This window comes from Trematomus bernacchii, unplaced genomic scaffold, assembly GCF_902827165.1.
Source record: "Trematomus bernacchii unplaced genomic scaffold, fTreBer1.1, whole genome shotgun sequence".
NCBI lineage: Eukaryota > Metazoa > Chordata > Actinopteri > Perciformes > Nototheniidae > Trematomus > Trematomus bernacchii.
In genome coordinates this window covers 301,031-317,555 of record NW_022987586.1, presented here as the reverse complement: position 1 = coordinate 317,555, position 16,525 = coordinate 301,031, and the positions used below count along the sequence as shown (strand labels likewise).

Below are 16,525 nucleotides of genomic sequence, written 5' to 3'. Positions count from 1 at the left end.
TGTATCCAATGGTTGCAACACTACTCATGGTGGTCCCACAGAGAGTACAAACATGGCCACGTTCTGGTTTAAACTGCCATTTTGGGTCCTGAAATGGATATAGAGAGCACAAAATAAAATGTGTTATCCCTACTGTGTTGTTTTTATTTTTATTTAGCTATAATGCTAATAAATGCAACTTGTGCTAATTATGCAAATTCACCAACATATGCAGTTTTCTATGTTCTGGGGACCCGTACATTTATAACATAAAACTTTGGGGTTCTCAACATTTCCGAGTTCACATTACCTCAGCCACATCCCCTCTGAGCTGCATGTGTTGTATGAAAAGTGTCAAATTCCTCGTACCTGGTAATATTCTGATTCTGATTCAACTATGTTTCTCTTCTCTGAACAATGGATTCCCAACGGATATTTAATATGTAATATTCCATCCGTCACATACTTATGTAAATATAATAACTTGCTTTATATCTTGTTATTGTCAATTTGTAAATTCAACATGGATATTTTCTACTTTCGTGTTTATTTCTAGTCTTTTAATTTTTACTGTACAATGCCATGTCTTTTTATGCTGCTGCAACACAAACATTTCCCACATTGGGATCAATAAAGTACTTCTTACAAACATATTTTGAGATTGACAAAAAAGTTGACTTTGACTTCTTATCTTTTCTCTGCCCACCTGGTTGGGCAGGTCAGGCTTCCTGCTGAACATGAGGGAATAGGGGCTGAACTTGGTGGTGGGGTTGCTGGACGTTCTGAACAGAAACAGCACCGGGTCCAGGAAGTCGTCCCATTGGCTCTGCTTCTCCGCCACCATCTGCTCCACGGCCTCCTTCAGCTGCGAGAAGCTGCCGTCGTGCAGAGGGTTGAGCTGAGGCAGATCCAGAGGAGACACCGCCTGCACGATGCTCCACTTGTCACTCAGGCGCTCGCTCACCTGCACAGACAATCAACATGTATCATGTATGTATGTATATGTATGTATATATATATATATATGTTTTTATTGTTTTTAGTTTTTGTTACAATAATGAACAGACAAACAATATGAAAGCAGACAATTGAAAGTAGAGACACTACATACTGATATACACCTGAACATCAGCAGGAGAGGACTCTTTAAAGTAGAGACACTACATACTGATATACACCTGAACATCAGCAGGAGAGGACTCTTTAAAGTAGAGACACTACATACTGATATAGACCTGAACATCAGCAGGAGAGGACTCTTTAAAGTAGAGACACTACATACTGATATACACCTGAACATCAGCAGGAGAGGACTCTTTAAAGTAGAGACACTACATACTGATATACACCTGAACATCAGCAGGAGAGGACTCTTTAAAGTAGAGACACTACATACTGATATACACCTGAACATCAGCAGGAGAGGACTCTTTAAAGTAGAGACACTACATACTGATATACACCTGAACATCAGCAGGAGAGGACTCTTTAAAGTAGAGACACTACATACTGATATACACCTGAACATCAGCAGGAGAGGACTCTTTAAAGTAGAGACACTACATACTGATATACACCTGAACATCAGCAGGAGAGGACTCTTTAAAGTAGAGACACTACATACTGATATACACCTGAACATCAGCAGGAGAAGACTCTTTAAAGTAGAGACACTACATACTGATATACAGTGTAAAAGTAGAAGTACTCAGATCTTGGACTTGAGTAAAAGTAAAAGTACTCAAACTCATCACGACTTTTCCTGTTTAGATTTCACAGGAAGTGGACCGGCGAAGGCGTCTAATGCCGCATTTCCACTACACAGCCTCGCTCGGCCCCGCTCGGCCTCCTTTGGCCGCGCCCGGCCTCGTTAGGACCAGCTCACTTTGTGGCGCGTTTCCATTACAGTTTAGGAACCGGGTCAGTATCTATAGTAACACAGTGTAGGCGGAGCGACGCTGCTTAAAACTGCCGTGACGTCATCTTCAATGCGACACAACAATGGAGATGTGAAAGCGATCGTTTGCTTGTTTTTTGCTGTGTGGTTTATTATCACAAGAAATAGACAAGAGTTGTTTCGAAAGAGGCGACGTATAGCAAGACGAGGTATAGAAGAAGCTGACGCGAGAGTTCGGGCAGTCCTCCTACGCCGCAGAGACTACAGGACGACTCGAATCACTACTAACTACAATGCTACTTGGTAAGCTAACGTTCGCTAACTAGCAATGTGTTTAGGCTCACGCTCCCTATACGACCAAAGTATTTCAAGTATTTAATTAATTGTAGCTACCACTTTTACGTATTAAAATATGTATGCTTTTGTTTGTGTATTTCAGAAGTTACCGACCGAGCTACCGAGTGGTGGAATGTGATTGTTCCATCTTTCACACACTCAGTGGGTGGAGAACTTCAGGATGCCTGAGGAAAACCTACGTGTAATACCTAAATATTCATTGTATTGTATTGAACATAAATACATCTTTTCTTTTTCACATACATGTGTTTGTCAAATTATTTAAACCAAAAAAATGTTATCAGAATTGACTATTTAGTAAATATTTGAATTTCAAGCACCAGTACTGCCCCCATAATAATAATCTAATAAATTAAGCAAATATCAAAGCAAACTATAAACATAAATACAAAAGTGTAAAACACAACAGAACTATATTCATAAATGCAAGTGTAAAAAATTGTTAACATGGATGGAGGCTAAAGTATCCACAGCATAAAATAATATGATTATGATGGTTTGTCTGAAAGACACAGCCTCAAGGTTCAAGGTTTTTTATTTTGTCATACGAACATAGCTAGTGTAGTTATGACAATGAACATCTTAGGTCACAGGCTCCTCCAACAGTGCAACACAATAACCCAGATCAACAGAAATATAGTGCAAGTAAATATTAAGCGCTGTGCACCGCTCTCTTTGTATAGGTGTTTTCTTTTGTTCTCTTCTCTTTGAAATATATAAGCAATGTGTTTGAGTCTAGCACAACGAGGGTATTACAATTGAGTAATTTTTCTACATGTATTTATCATGTATTCTTAATACCATTACAAAATATGTAATGTTATGTTTTAGAGGAGGACCTCAAGCTAGCAAACTCAATTTCAAACAGTATGCAGAGTTGTCCTGCTAAAGAGTTAAAATGTATTATTTAACCAAGTATTTATTCTCTTATTTGCTTTAATTGCAACAGATGATAAAGGTTTCACTGTGATAAGTATTCTCTTAAATCCATAAACCCCTGTACAGTGCTTTGTGGACGATGGTGTTTATGATATTTCTGACTGCAGAGGGACGCCTAGATGATGCCATCTTTCTGTGTGATCGCTGGTGGGTGCAATTATTTATCAACAAGCAATAAGATAAGACATGGCATTGATTCTGCTGGGCCAGTTGCCGTTCCTGCAGGGCCAGATCCTCTCCTCCTCGGTTTGTGCTGTTGATGCAGAGGACGTTGTTCGGAACTGTTCCTCCTCGCTAGTCCCAATGTAATCATCTAGAACAGAAACATGACTTGTAAATTCCACAAACTACTGCAGCACAATACTATAAATAGCAACAACAACTATAGAAAAGACAAACTGAACGTAAACAATGGCACATATGGTGTTAGCAAACAATAGCTCTCGCTAATGCTATCTGCCTAGCTAGCCTTCGGGGCTCCATCGGGGTTGTCGAACATAAATGTAAGGATGAAATAGACTTATTTGTTAGAAGTGAGCTTTAAAACAGATAGGGACACAAAGCAGGGACACAAAGCAGGGACACAAAGCAGGGACACAAAGCTTTCAAGCAAATAACAGCGTTAGCAAAAACGTACCATGCAGACTCCAGTAACGCCGTTGGAGAGTCCAGTGTCTGTGTAGAGACCTCCTGAAAGACTTTGATATTGCGAGTTGTCCCGTCGAGCACCCGCTGGACCTTATCATCTGCAATATAATGGACGTCGTCACTTCCTCGACCGACCATGGTGTGCTTTTCTTTGCCATTGTTGTAGCTCCTCTGTTAACAAAAATGCTGTTTGTAAAAATGGATTATCTCGCGCGCAGATTGTGACGATTCTCTCCGACCAATCAGCAGCCGAGAGCGTTGACGTCACAAACTCAGCCCGGTTGTCTCGGCCCTGGCCCCACGATTTTATGAGGCCAGAAAAACTGAGAATTAGGACCAGCCGGCCGGTACTAGGCCAAGTGGAAACGCAACCACAAACGGGCCGCTGACGTCACAGCCCTCTTAAACCGGGCTGCGCGCTGTAGTGGAAACGCGCCATTAGTGTGACGTGTGCAGAGAGAGCTGCTGCTATAAAAGACACGTACCGGCCTCTGCATCCGCACGTCTACCACCTGCAGGTACATAACACCTCATCGTTATTAAAGGTCTCCTGTCGTGCAAAATGCACTTTTTCATGTCTTTTATACATACATATTTGTCCCCGGTGTGTCAGGAGACTCACAAAGTGAAAACCCTCTCTCGTTTCCACCGTACCTAAATCTCTAAAAACGAGCTAACAACGGAGCTGATCCAGATTTTCTGCCATTATGACGTAATATCTGAAATGTGGGCGGGCTTTAGATCCACGGCCCTATCAGAAACTTCGCTATCAGAAACAATGAGCGAAGTGTTTTGGACGTAATATGGTCTTTGTTTAGATTAGCAAGCATTGCCATCACTCAGAGCTAACCTGTACTGGAGAGAGTATGTGTAAAGAAGCAGGAAATAAAAAGGAACTCACCTTGTGGTAAACCTGAGAGAGAAAAAGAGTTTGAGCTCCATACTGTTTCAGAAATAATCCTTGATGTGGTTTGGAACATGATATGGTGTTTAATCACAGCAGAATTTAGCTGAGTAGTAAGCTACGGACCCAGAATCAGCACTTTAGTAACAGGGCTGAAATAGAGGGATTTGAGGCTAGAATGCATGATCTGTTTGGTATTTTGAGCAAAACACTTCATAGACATGTTTTTTATATATTTGTATATATCTGAGAGCTATAATATGTGCCTAAAAATTGCTTTTTTTCACGAAACTGTGTCTCAGGGCTTCTTAAAGGTAGGGTAGGTAAGTTTGAGAAACCGGCTCGGGATCGCTAGAATTTGAAAATACACAACCGGAGAAAATCTGCCACTTCCTTATAGAGCCCCTCCTCCAACACACACGAACGCGCACATGACCAATGAGGGCACGAGATAAGTTTGTGCACAGATGGAAGGCTGACAGGCAGGTAGGCCATCCAGTTATTTTAGCCGGGCCGGCGGTTAAGAGCATTCCATGGAATATAACAACAAGTGTATCTCGAGCAGGTTTCTCAAACTTACCTACCCTACCTTTAACCTTTAACAAACTATGAATGTGTCATACCCACCTAACGGTAAGAAACTCAGCGAACTGACGATACGAACCATTTTTACCGAAACAAAACACAAGTCTCACAAGAAGCGTCTAAATGAGCCCTGAGTGATCGTGGCATGGGAAGCAAACCCAGACATCACACGACATAGCTTTACGGAGCAAATACAGCAAATATGTCTTACCTTTTGCTGTTTCTGATCAAAAGTTGTGTTCAATGGCATTAAAACGAGAAAAACGCGGCTGAAGGTTAATCCAATGTGTCTGTGTCACTTTGAAATGATTACTGATAATCCATCACCATATTTATGTCAATAACGGAGTTTTCATATAGCTGCTATCATAGCTACCAGAGTGTATGACAGCTTCCGGTTTTGGGCATTCTGGCTACGCATCACTCATTCACCAATGGGTAATGTTTAGATGGATTTTAGGGACTTCCCCTTGATTCTATTGGCTCTCACGGTTCAAAAGAGATGTCAATCATCAAAATCGACCGAAGGGGGCCAGAGATATGGCAAATGCACCCAAATGACCCCAGAAGTGTTTTTTTTTTCTTCTAAACCTCTCTAAAAAGGTCAAATGTCACTTGTTTTGCATCAATCTTGATACAGGGTACTTAGTATATGTTATAGTTTGGATTCCTAAAGCTTTTAGTCTACTATCCCATCATTCAAGGGTGGTTTTCACTATAAGTAATGTTTTTTTTGGACGGACACTATCATTTACATGTTTTAATATGTTCAATCTGAATTTAAAATAAAACAATTTTATATTGATTCTGACTCTTCTAAATCCAACTCACAGGTTTATCATTGCTTTGAGAAAAAAGATTATTAATTTACCCCTTTTAGAAGTGAAGATATAGTCATTTGTTCTTGGAATGTCATTTTCGAGCCTGAGACCTGAAAAACAGGTTAACAGGTTAAGGCAGGGATTATTAGCAGTGAGTTCTCCTTAGCAACGGTCTGTTCTCCTTAGTAACGGTCTGCTAGCTAAAATTGACAACCTCTGGAAAGTCCAAAATGAACAATCAGAATCGAGTATACAACTCAGCATACAGTAACACATCGCTGAAACACACCTGCAACCCCCCCCCCCCCACTCTCTCCTCAGGAGTCCTACCTCGCTCCAAAGTTCAAGCAGATAGTGGATTTCTGCCGAGTCAGCGCCATCAGGGGGGGGGCTCTCGGAGACTTGCTGCAGGAGGAGGCAGGTGAGAGGTTCACCTTTGACCTCTTCGTGAATAATGTGCACTTTTAATGTCAATTACAGTAGATTTCATTTTATTTGTTGGTTGACTGAAGATTACGCCATGTGCCATGCAAGTCCCGGTTATACAGGATATAAAAAAGTCCTGAAATACATTTTAAATATGTTACAAAGACAGTGAAATTAACAGTTAAACCAAATATTAAAAGGGCCCTATTATGTTTTTTAGGGTGTTCCCTTTCCTGTAGTGAGTTATAAACATTACAAAGACGTTGAAAGGTGAAGCCGACGCAACACAAATGAATAATTCCCATTTTTCTCTGTTGACTTTAAAGAGTATACATACTGTTATGCTTGCTATGTCTTAGTTCAAAATTATATTTAAAATATCATTTTATTAAAAAAATGTGGTTGAATCCCAAGTGTACAGATACTATCATGTAAGGCTTGGTTATACAGGGCATACAAATGTCTTAAAATCAATTTTTAAATGTATTCAAAAACGATCTCAAATTAAAAGGATTCAGCAAACAGTATTTTTAAAGCAGGATATAAATAAAGGCGGATAACATTTTAATTACTTATTAAAGGAACAGAAACCCTCTTCTCTAGTGGCCTAATAATGAACAAAACTAAATACAAAACAGTCACCCCTGCACCTCATGTTTCCCCCCTTTATAACCATTGATTCCCATGTTTCTGTTGAAGCTGCCCGAGTTTATCACTTCCCGGTGTTTGAGAGAAGCTTCTGTGAGCAGCTGGTGGAGGAGCTGGAGCACTTTGAGCAGTCCTCCGCCCCCAAAGGAAGACCCAACACCATGAACCACTACGGGGTAATTCAACCTCCAAAACACTATTTATTCACTGCACATTCACATTTAATACTTATGGTGCCATGACATTTTGATCTTTGACCTCCTGTAGTCCCTCAGTCAGGAAATATGAGAAGCTCGATGAAATATCAGAGGTTTCGTGCGAGGACTTTTATATAAATATAAGGGTCATGACAGGAACACTACATGTGAATAGGGTCAAATATTTAACTAATAGATATCACTATAAAACTTTCTCACTTTTTGTATTACAACTTTTATGAAATATTATGTTTATATGTGTAAATTAGGCATTTTCTAATCAAATATGTTTTATGTACGGAGTATTCCAGAACAGAATTGTGAACATTTGGTAAATCCATGTTAAAAAGTATTGTTTTATTTTGTTTGCATATTCAAATCAAGTTTTTACAAGTTTTCTGACGTTTCATGTCTAAATATGCAAATTAGGCTTCATGTGATCCTAACTGTTGGTGAATTCAGGAGAAATCTACAGACCCAAACAGACAAAGTTAGTCAAATAAACTCCTGCGTTTTAGCTGCTTTCTTACCTCTAGTCTGAAAGTGTGTTATTCATGAATGTCCTCCAGATCCTGCTGAATGAACTGGGCTTCGACGAGGGCTTCATCACGCCGCTCCGCCAGCGTTACCTGCAGCCGCTCACCTCCCTGCTCTACCCCGACTGTGGGGGGGGCAGCCTGGACAGCCACAAGGCCTTCGTGGTGAAATACGACATGGACGAAGACCGGGACCTGAGCTACCACTACGACAACGCAGAGGTCACGCTGAACGTTTCCCTCGGAAAGGACTTCACCGAGGGAAACCTTTATTTTGGGGATATGAGACAGGTGAATATATATACTTGTAATACTACCCACACCTACACCCCCGGGTTATACTCAGGGTTTCCTTAAAAGGCATCTTAAAATGAGGCCTTAATTGGTATAATTAGTCATGAAAAATGGTAAGACATGAGAATTGGCATTACAATTTTGACGTTGCAGAGTAGAATTTCAAAAATGATTGGTAACGTGTTTTGAAATCACCTTTGGCATCGTACCTTAAAGTGACACAGACTTTAAGAAAACATTGAATGTTTTGAATGCCTTGTGCCAATATATTATCTACAGATGGAGCCTCTTATTTTGGACCCCAGCATACAGCTTCCTGCCGACTGCCAGCCAGTTGCCAGCCAGTTGCCTGCCAAAGACCAGTATTCAGGAATGTTAGGCCCTCCCACTATTCTCCAATTTCAGGGTTTAACCAGGAGATGGCGCTATATATTAAATAACTAAGACTTAGTTTTTCACAATAGAAAATGCAGATATTATATAAAAAACTAAAGTTAAAATCTTGTTTTTAATGCCCCAAGAGCAATAACATCTTGTCACAAGCTTTTTGGAAGAAAAAGACTGACTCAAGAGACCTGTAGTTGACTAATTACAGGCCTCAATAAAGTTCTGCCATTGGTTGTGAAAAACAACGGTGGACATAGTGGAAAGTGAAATTGACATTGTCGAATTTAATAAAAATACAAAATAATGTATCTGTGTACGTGTTTTACTATGTGATCTGCACTTATCAAACATCTAATTAAGGCGAGACACCCCAGGTGAATAGGGTATTTTTAACTTAAAGATATCAGCTAAATATTTCTCCAGTTAATTACTTACAATAAGGCAATTGTTTTTTGTATTACAAGTTTTCTGAAATAGCATGTTTAAATATCCAAATGAACCATTACCTCATGAAATATGCGCATATTTTAACACATTTCAGGAACCGAAATCTGAACTTTGGATAAAGCCAGGATCAAAATTATTGTTTCATTTTGTAGTCAAATTAGTATCTAAGGCTTTTACAGAAGGGATTTTGGATATCTCTTTGTATCACTCCATAAATCAGAAAATACTGTCAACAGCCCTAAAATATCAATTTTCACCATGTTTTTAGGTATAAAATGTTATATAATTCAGGCTATGAATTATATATGACCAAACCCTTCTGTAAAAGCCTTCATAATATTGATAGGAATATAACTGGAAGGTTTGGTGTATGTAACTGCTGAGTGATTCTACAATTTAGGGTACATTCCATGTCCATTGATGTCCATTGATGATAATTATAATTATTCTAACTATTTTCTTCAAAAATATCATATTTTGCCTATTATTGGAAAGCATGTTATAATATCACACAAACATTATGTGCATCCTATGCTTTATTTAGCTTGAAATGTGTCATGATGTTCTTAAATTGTCAGTTTTTGCTATGTCCGTTTTTCAGTTGAGGGTGTCTTGGATTCAAAATAATGAATAAAAACCATTAAAGTAAATTTAAAAAATGATTCATTTATTTCAAAAGTCTAAATACTAAAGAATAATAACATATTTTTAATTGATTTCCCCCTTTAAATAATTTAAATATCTTAATATATGAATGTCTGCAAAAGTTCTGTCAACTATGTTACTAACAGAACTTCCCCCTTTAACTCAAAAATTGTTTGTCCCAATACCATGTCACCAGCATCACATGATGCCATGTTCCTCTTTGGCAGACATTTTGAACACACTGTGGTGATTGTCCTCTACATTTTTACAATATTTTATGTATAATAGCACATGGTCAATTAATATACTCATTGACAATCAACAATGTTACGTACATTGTTATGGTTTACAATTGTTTAATGATTTTAATTCAATTATATGTGCAAATGTGATGTTAACCTGTTCAAGAAAATGACATGTGGTCATCCAGGCAAGGCCTACCATTGAAATGATGGGTCAAAATAGGGAAATTGTCAACTAGGTTACCTGTCAACTGAGTTACCCAGTACTGTAATAACTGTAGTAACTTAGTTGACAGGTAACCTAGTTGACAATTTGTACGACATGTAGACGTCATTACACATCATTATCAATGGAATTTTGCACTTCTGCCTTGAAATTAACATAGTGCTGATGGTTAATAATGTGTCCAGTCAACTATGTTATTTGCGTCAAATGTTTGACTTTCATTGTCAACTATGTTGCACCTCATTTTTTCAAATTTAAAATATCTAAAATAGTGCTTCTGATATCCTTTATAGTATAATGTATATCTACACAGGTTGGAGTTTTACATGACATCTCTTAAAACTATCAAAATGACCTGTATGGTAGTTTTATAATACAAAATATCCCTAAACTTAATGACAGTGCTGAACATATCACATGAAAAAAACAAAACTTTAATACAATTATTTTTTAAACTTTAAAAAATCTTTGGATATATGGTAGAATAGACTCAAGAGCCTTTCAAATTTGATTTTACTTGAAGTGCAGGACTTAATCAAATGATTGTAATGACATCAAGTTTGTCCGTAACATAGTTGACAAACTGAGTAGTGAAAACATCCTTTCCCTTAAAATAAAAAAATATATAAAAATGTTTAAGCTTTGCAACTAGTGGATATGTTACACTGAGGAATATACTAACTTGAACCACTGATTGTTCTATCTATACATTTTATTTGGCATTAGTAAATAATTATGCACATTTACAGATATTTTACATGATATGAGTGATAACACGTGTTATAAGGGCTATTTCGCACAATAGGTGTGCCTTGAGATTTTTACTTGTCCTTTGGTGTGCCTTGGGCACAAAAAGTTTGGGAACCACTGCTGTAGAGAAATGTAAACGTTCACCATCCCCCACCCGCCTACTGTATGTTGCTTTTTGACATGTAAATGGGTAACTACCCCCCTCTGAGTGAATACCTGTTGTACCTGTCCGGGGCTAAGCCCATAGGACGATGCTCTGATGTCATCACCCTCGCACATTGGTCATATGTTTACAAAAAACGATGTTAACACTTTCTCGTTCTTAATATATGCTATATTTAGGGTCGATATGTGTTGAATTTACTTTAAAATAGCAGATCACTGTGATTCACTTCTCCGCGGCTCCTCCGTGCAGAGAGGCCCCCCCCCCGTTGACAATTCACGAGCGTCTAACTCTCTCCCCCCTGTGAAGAGATATCACAGGGGGGGGTTGGGACACACACATTCCGATGGCCAATTCGTTTTAAACAAAGAGTGGGGTGGGGATGGGATGTTTGTAAACACTGTGACATTTTGACTTTATTTGATCATTTCAGTTAAAAACTAACGTTCATATTTCATATTACTGTTTTGCCTGGCTGGACCTGTAATTTACAGGAAAGGAGTGCACGCTACTAAAGAGACACGCTACCATGGAAACCAAACAATGGTGTTGCTGTATTGAAGTCCGAGTGGAAACAGTCATATTTGGAGCGTTATGTTAGAATGAAACAGCGAGGTCGTGACTCACAAAAAAAAAGTGTTACTTCACTAACTGTAAGCTTGTCACTCAGAGTAACCTACAGTTAACTTAACTGTTGGAAAAGAAAGATCAGAGTTAGGAGTGTGAACACACAGCTGAGAGCTGCCGTTTCATTCTGACTGTTTAAAAAACGGTAACAACGGACTATTTTTCTTAGCGGATGCATGTAAATTTAAATCAATACATAGAACTATGTTTTAAATCAATAAAAATATTTTCTAAATCCATAAAAGCATTTTAATTAATATTGGGAGTCATGTCGTTACTTTGTTGAGAATGTGGCCATGTAATAAGCGGGATAATTTGCAGCGACTTGGTCATTATGGGGGAAAATAACACCCAGGGATCAAGGGACCCAGGGATCCCTCCGCGTCGCGGAGGGATCAGTAATTTTTAGTGAATTACTGAGTTTAGGCACGTTAATAACATTTTAATGAAGTTGAATACAGTATATTCATATTTGTCAGTGATTTCATGTCAATTCGGCGAACATAAACGATTAAATTAGGATTAAAAATCGAGAGCCGGCTGCTGTTCGTTACGGTAACCCAACTAGGACACTTGACACAGTGGCTTTTGGCAAAGCACACAAAGAAAACAAAAAAAACCGAGAGAGATGAATTATTGTTATTACAACGTGACTTCACTATTATTTAACAACTATTTTTATTGGGTTCTTTTATTTGGGGTTAAGTACATTGTCAGAATAAGTGAGAAATGGATTTAACTTCTGTTAGACAGCTATCATACTGAATAAATATTTATGCAAAAATGTATGGCATTAATAATGTATATCTAATTACATTTAAAAATGTATGGCATTAATAATGTATATCTAATTACATTAACTGTGAATGTCTTTCATTTTATTTAAAATGAAATAAAATTACATAAAACATTTTCCATAAAAAGTTGATTCAAGAACAAATCAGTACTTTTCTTATATGACTATTATTGCTAAATTTGAAAGGTCTTTACCAGCTTTGGAATTATATATATATATATATATATAGCACCTTCTGCCATCCCATCTCTACTGACATATGGATCTTAACAAAGATCCGCTATACATTAGTACCAGATATACTGTACACGGACATTTTAGTGAACCAGACCAGCTGTTTCCGCCGGGTCTTCGCTTCCCGGGCATCACGTTGTTTACAAGTGTGTTCAGATGCTAAATGACAAGTGCAAGTGACAATTGTTGTCGTCTTCTCTGTGAACGTTTTTTTCTCCGTTATTTTGCCATTTTCAGATTTAAATTTCGAGCGGAAAGCTAACCAGGAAGTAATAATTACTTAAGCGGAGAACGGAGAAAGTAAACGTTACAGCAGGCATAACAACAGCCGGTGTTTATTTTATTATAATATTCAAGAACAAATCAGTACTTTTCTTATATGACTATTATTGCTAAATTTGAAAGGTCTTTACCAGCTTTGGAATTATATATATATATATAGCACCTTCTGCCATCCCATCTCTATATATAATATCTATCCGTGACATATGGATCTTAACAAAGATCCGCTATACATTAGTACCAGATATACTGTACACGGACATTTTAGTGAACCGGACCAGCTGTTTCCGCCGGGTCTTCGCTTCCCGGGCATCACGTTGTTTACAAGTGTGTTCAGATCGTTCAGATGCTAAATAAAAGTTTAGCTTGTACTTTTGATACCCCGCCTCTCGGCACCACAACATCCAGTTTACTGTATTTCACATGAGCGATGTCGAACATTTAAAAGTCCTTATAAAATCTCTGTTATTAGATCAGTACTTTTCTTATATGACTATTATTGACTTGAACACTGAGAATGTATTTATTAACTTCAGACATTTGAAATATTTGAAATCAGATGAAAACAAACTGTAACGGACCCTGCCGTGTTATCTATGATTACTATGCCTTACTGTACATTCATAATTTCAGCCGGAGGTAGGTGGTAGGCGTTGCGGAGGAGCAGATTGCGAGTGAGGTGCCTGTTCTAAACGAACTATTCCAGCTGTTATAAAGCATTAAATAAAAAGTAAGCAAGGAATACAGAATGTTTCGTTACGTAACTTTGTTGAGAATGTGGCCATGTACATGTAATACATGGGATCATTTGCAGCGACTTGGTCATTGTGGGGAAAAATAACACCCATCCTGATCGTTTCAATGAAGTTGAATACAGAATATTCATATTTGTCAGTGATTTCATGTCAATTCGGTGAACATAAACATCAATGATGATGATTAAATTAGGATTAAAAATCGGGAGAGCCGGCTCGTTCGTTTTTTCCGACTAAACAACATCTATTATTTAGAAGTTGATTTCACATGACTCCAGTGTGGAACCCCACTGCACCCCCTGGTGGATCAATGATCCATTGCAGCTGGCTTCACAATAATTAAATGTATTTATCATGGGGGCGGTATCAAGTCTGACTGGGGGCCGGCCGGCCATCACGGAACGTGCATGAACCGATCACGACCCTCGCACTTTAAACTGTCCAAAATAAGACGCTTCATCTGTAACAGCATGTGCATTTGTTAAATTTGTCTTTCAAAAATAAACTATGTAGTAGATTTAAGTGCTAATTCACATTCTGGGTTTTAAAACTCCAGGACCATTTTTTGTTTTAACTCTGTCCCAAAAAGAATAAAAGCAAAAGTCAGTGTAAACCTTCAAATATTAAAATCCTTTAACCTTCACTTAACCTAATATTTACTTTATATGCTGTGTTTTAATTTTGTTTACCATTGCCCAATTGTATTATATCGCGGCCATTGTAAACAAAGGATGTGTAGGACAGTGACATTTCTGCTATGAGTATTTTTATATAACAGACAGGAAATAAACACTAAAGGGAACAGTAGAAGAAGACAGACAGGAAGTTAACACTTAAGGGAACAGCAGAAGAAGACAGACCGGAAGTAAACACTAAAGGGAACAGCCGAAGAAAACAGACAGGAAGTAAACACTAACGGGAACAGTAGGAGAAGGTAAACAGGAAGTAAACACTAAAGGGAACACCGTTTGGGCTCTGTAGTCTTTAAGGACTGGTTAGTGGGACAGAAACTGGGAACAGTGGTATTTGGGAACATTGCTCTTCACCACTGATGCTGGTTATTGGTGTTTATGTCTCTGCAGGTAGCTCTAAGTGAGATGCAGTGTTGGGAGGTGGAGCACAGGGTGAGCGAGGGTCTCCTGCACCGGGGCCAGCAGATGCACGGGGCCCTGCCCATCTCCTCGGGCCGGCGCTGGAACCTCATCGTCTGGATTCGAGCGTCGCAGGAGCGCAACAAGCTCTGACCCATGTGCAACCGCAGGCCGGAGCTGGTGGAGGGCGGGGGCTTCGCTGACGGCTTCACCAAACCCTGCATCGCCCCACTGAACGCTGCATGTGTGCTAACGTGACCAGAAATATCCCCAGTTAACGGCAGGGAACCCCCAGTTAATGGAATAAATTAGTAGTTGAAAGAACAGGGTATGTGTCACTTTGGTATTTATGACATGTTGAGTGATTGATTTATGACCCCCCATAAAACCTAAATCCCTTTGATGTGACAGGTGTCAGTGCACCTGTTGTAGTGCCCCCCTAATAAACCATTGTCTTCATTCTTGTTATGACTTGTTTGTTTAGCTGTTTATTGTTTTATTGACCCCTATAAAGTATTGTTCTTAAATAGGGGGGTCATAAGACTTTATTGACCGTTTGTCTGTGAACCTGTTGTAGTGTCCCCCCTAGTAAAACCATTGTTGTCAATATTTGTTTTAGGACTTATTTGCTCACCTATTGTTGTTGTATTGTATTGTCATTTTCTAAAGTTGTCTAGTGGGGGGCTGATAATACTTTATTGACCCTTTGTGGTAATATATGTTTTTCTGACATTTAAGGATGTCTTTTGAAGTTGTATATGTAGGTAATAATACTTTATAGACCCTTTGTTCTTGCGATATAATATGGTTTTATGACATTTAAGGATGCCTTTTGAAGTTGTATAGGAGGGTTATAATATTGTATTGACCCTTTGTTCTTGTGATAATATATGGTTTAAAGGGGTATTCTTAGATGGTTTCTTAAAAAACAAATTTTTGACAACAAAACTTTACATCTGGTAGAATATGAAGTACTTTGTAAGGAATGTGATTTCCTTAACCTGTTAACCTGTTAAGCCCGAGAGCCCCCGCCCGCGAAACTGTTTCTGAGGGCTTCTTAACATTTAAAAACCTATGAATGTGTCATACCCACCTAACGGGAAGAAACTCAGCTAACTGACGATACGAACCATTTTTACCGAAACAAAACACAAGTCTCACAAGAAGCGTCTAAATAATAATAATAATTAAAGCTGCAAGCAGCGTTGAGCGGGTCTTCGACGCTCCGCAGGCTGTTGTCCGCACGTCGATGTGTGTGTCTAGGTGTCTCGAGGACTCGGCCGTTGGCAAACGAGGGAAGTTTCAGGCCGATCGGACAACGTACATGGGATTTACAGCAGTATCATAAACATTGTGTTTGATGGCGAGTGATCTGTCGCCATTGGCAACGGCATTTGATGACACCCCATAATACGCCGAGATGTGTTGAGGGCTGCATCGTTATCAAACCTGTGAAGTTCTGGGCTGTTTGGAGCATGTTAACTGGAGTTATGAGAAAACCATGTTTCACGGCCACCATTTTGTTACCATGGCAATGGCATTTGACGAAATCTCAAAACTGACACATATATGTCTTTAGGGCTGTACCGTTATCACACATGTAAAGTTTGAACACTTTTTTACCATTTACACAGGAGTTATAGCAATAT

The 16,525-nt window shown here is 38.7% G+C and overlaps 1 pseudogene; it reads left to right on the top strand.

Moving 5' to 3' along the window:
* Positions 1-960: 960 nt before the first annotated feature.
* On the top strand, positions 961-15,135 carry LOC117480934 (annotated as a pseudogene).
* The last annotated feature ends 1,390 nt before the right edge of the window (positions 15,136-16,525 follow it).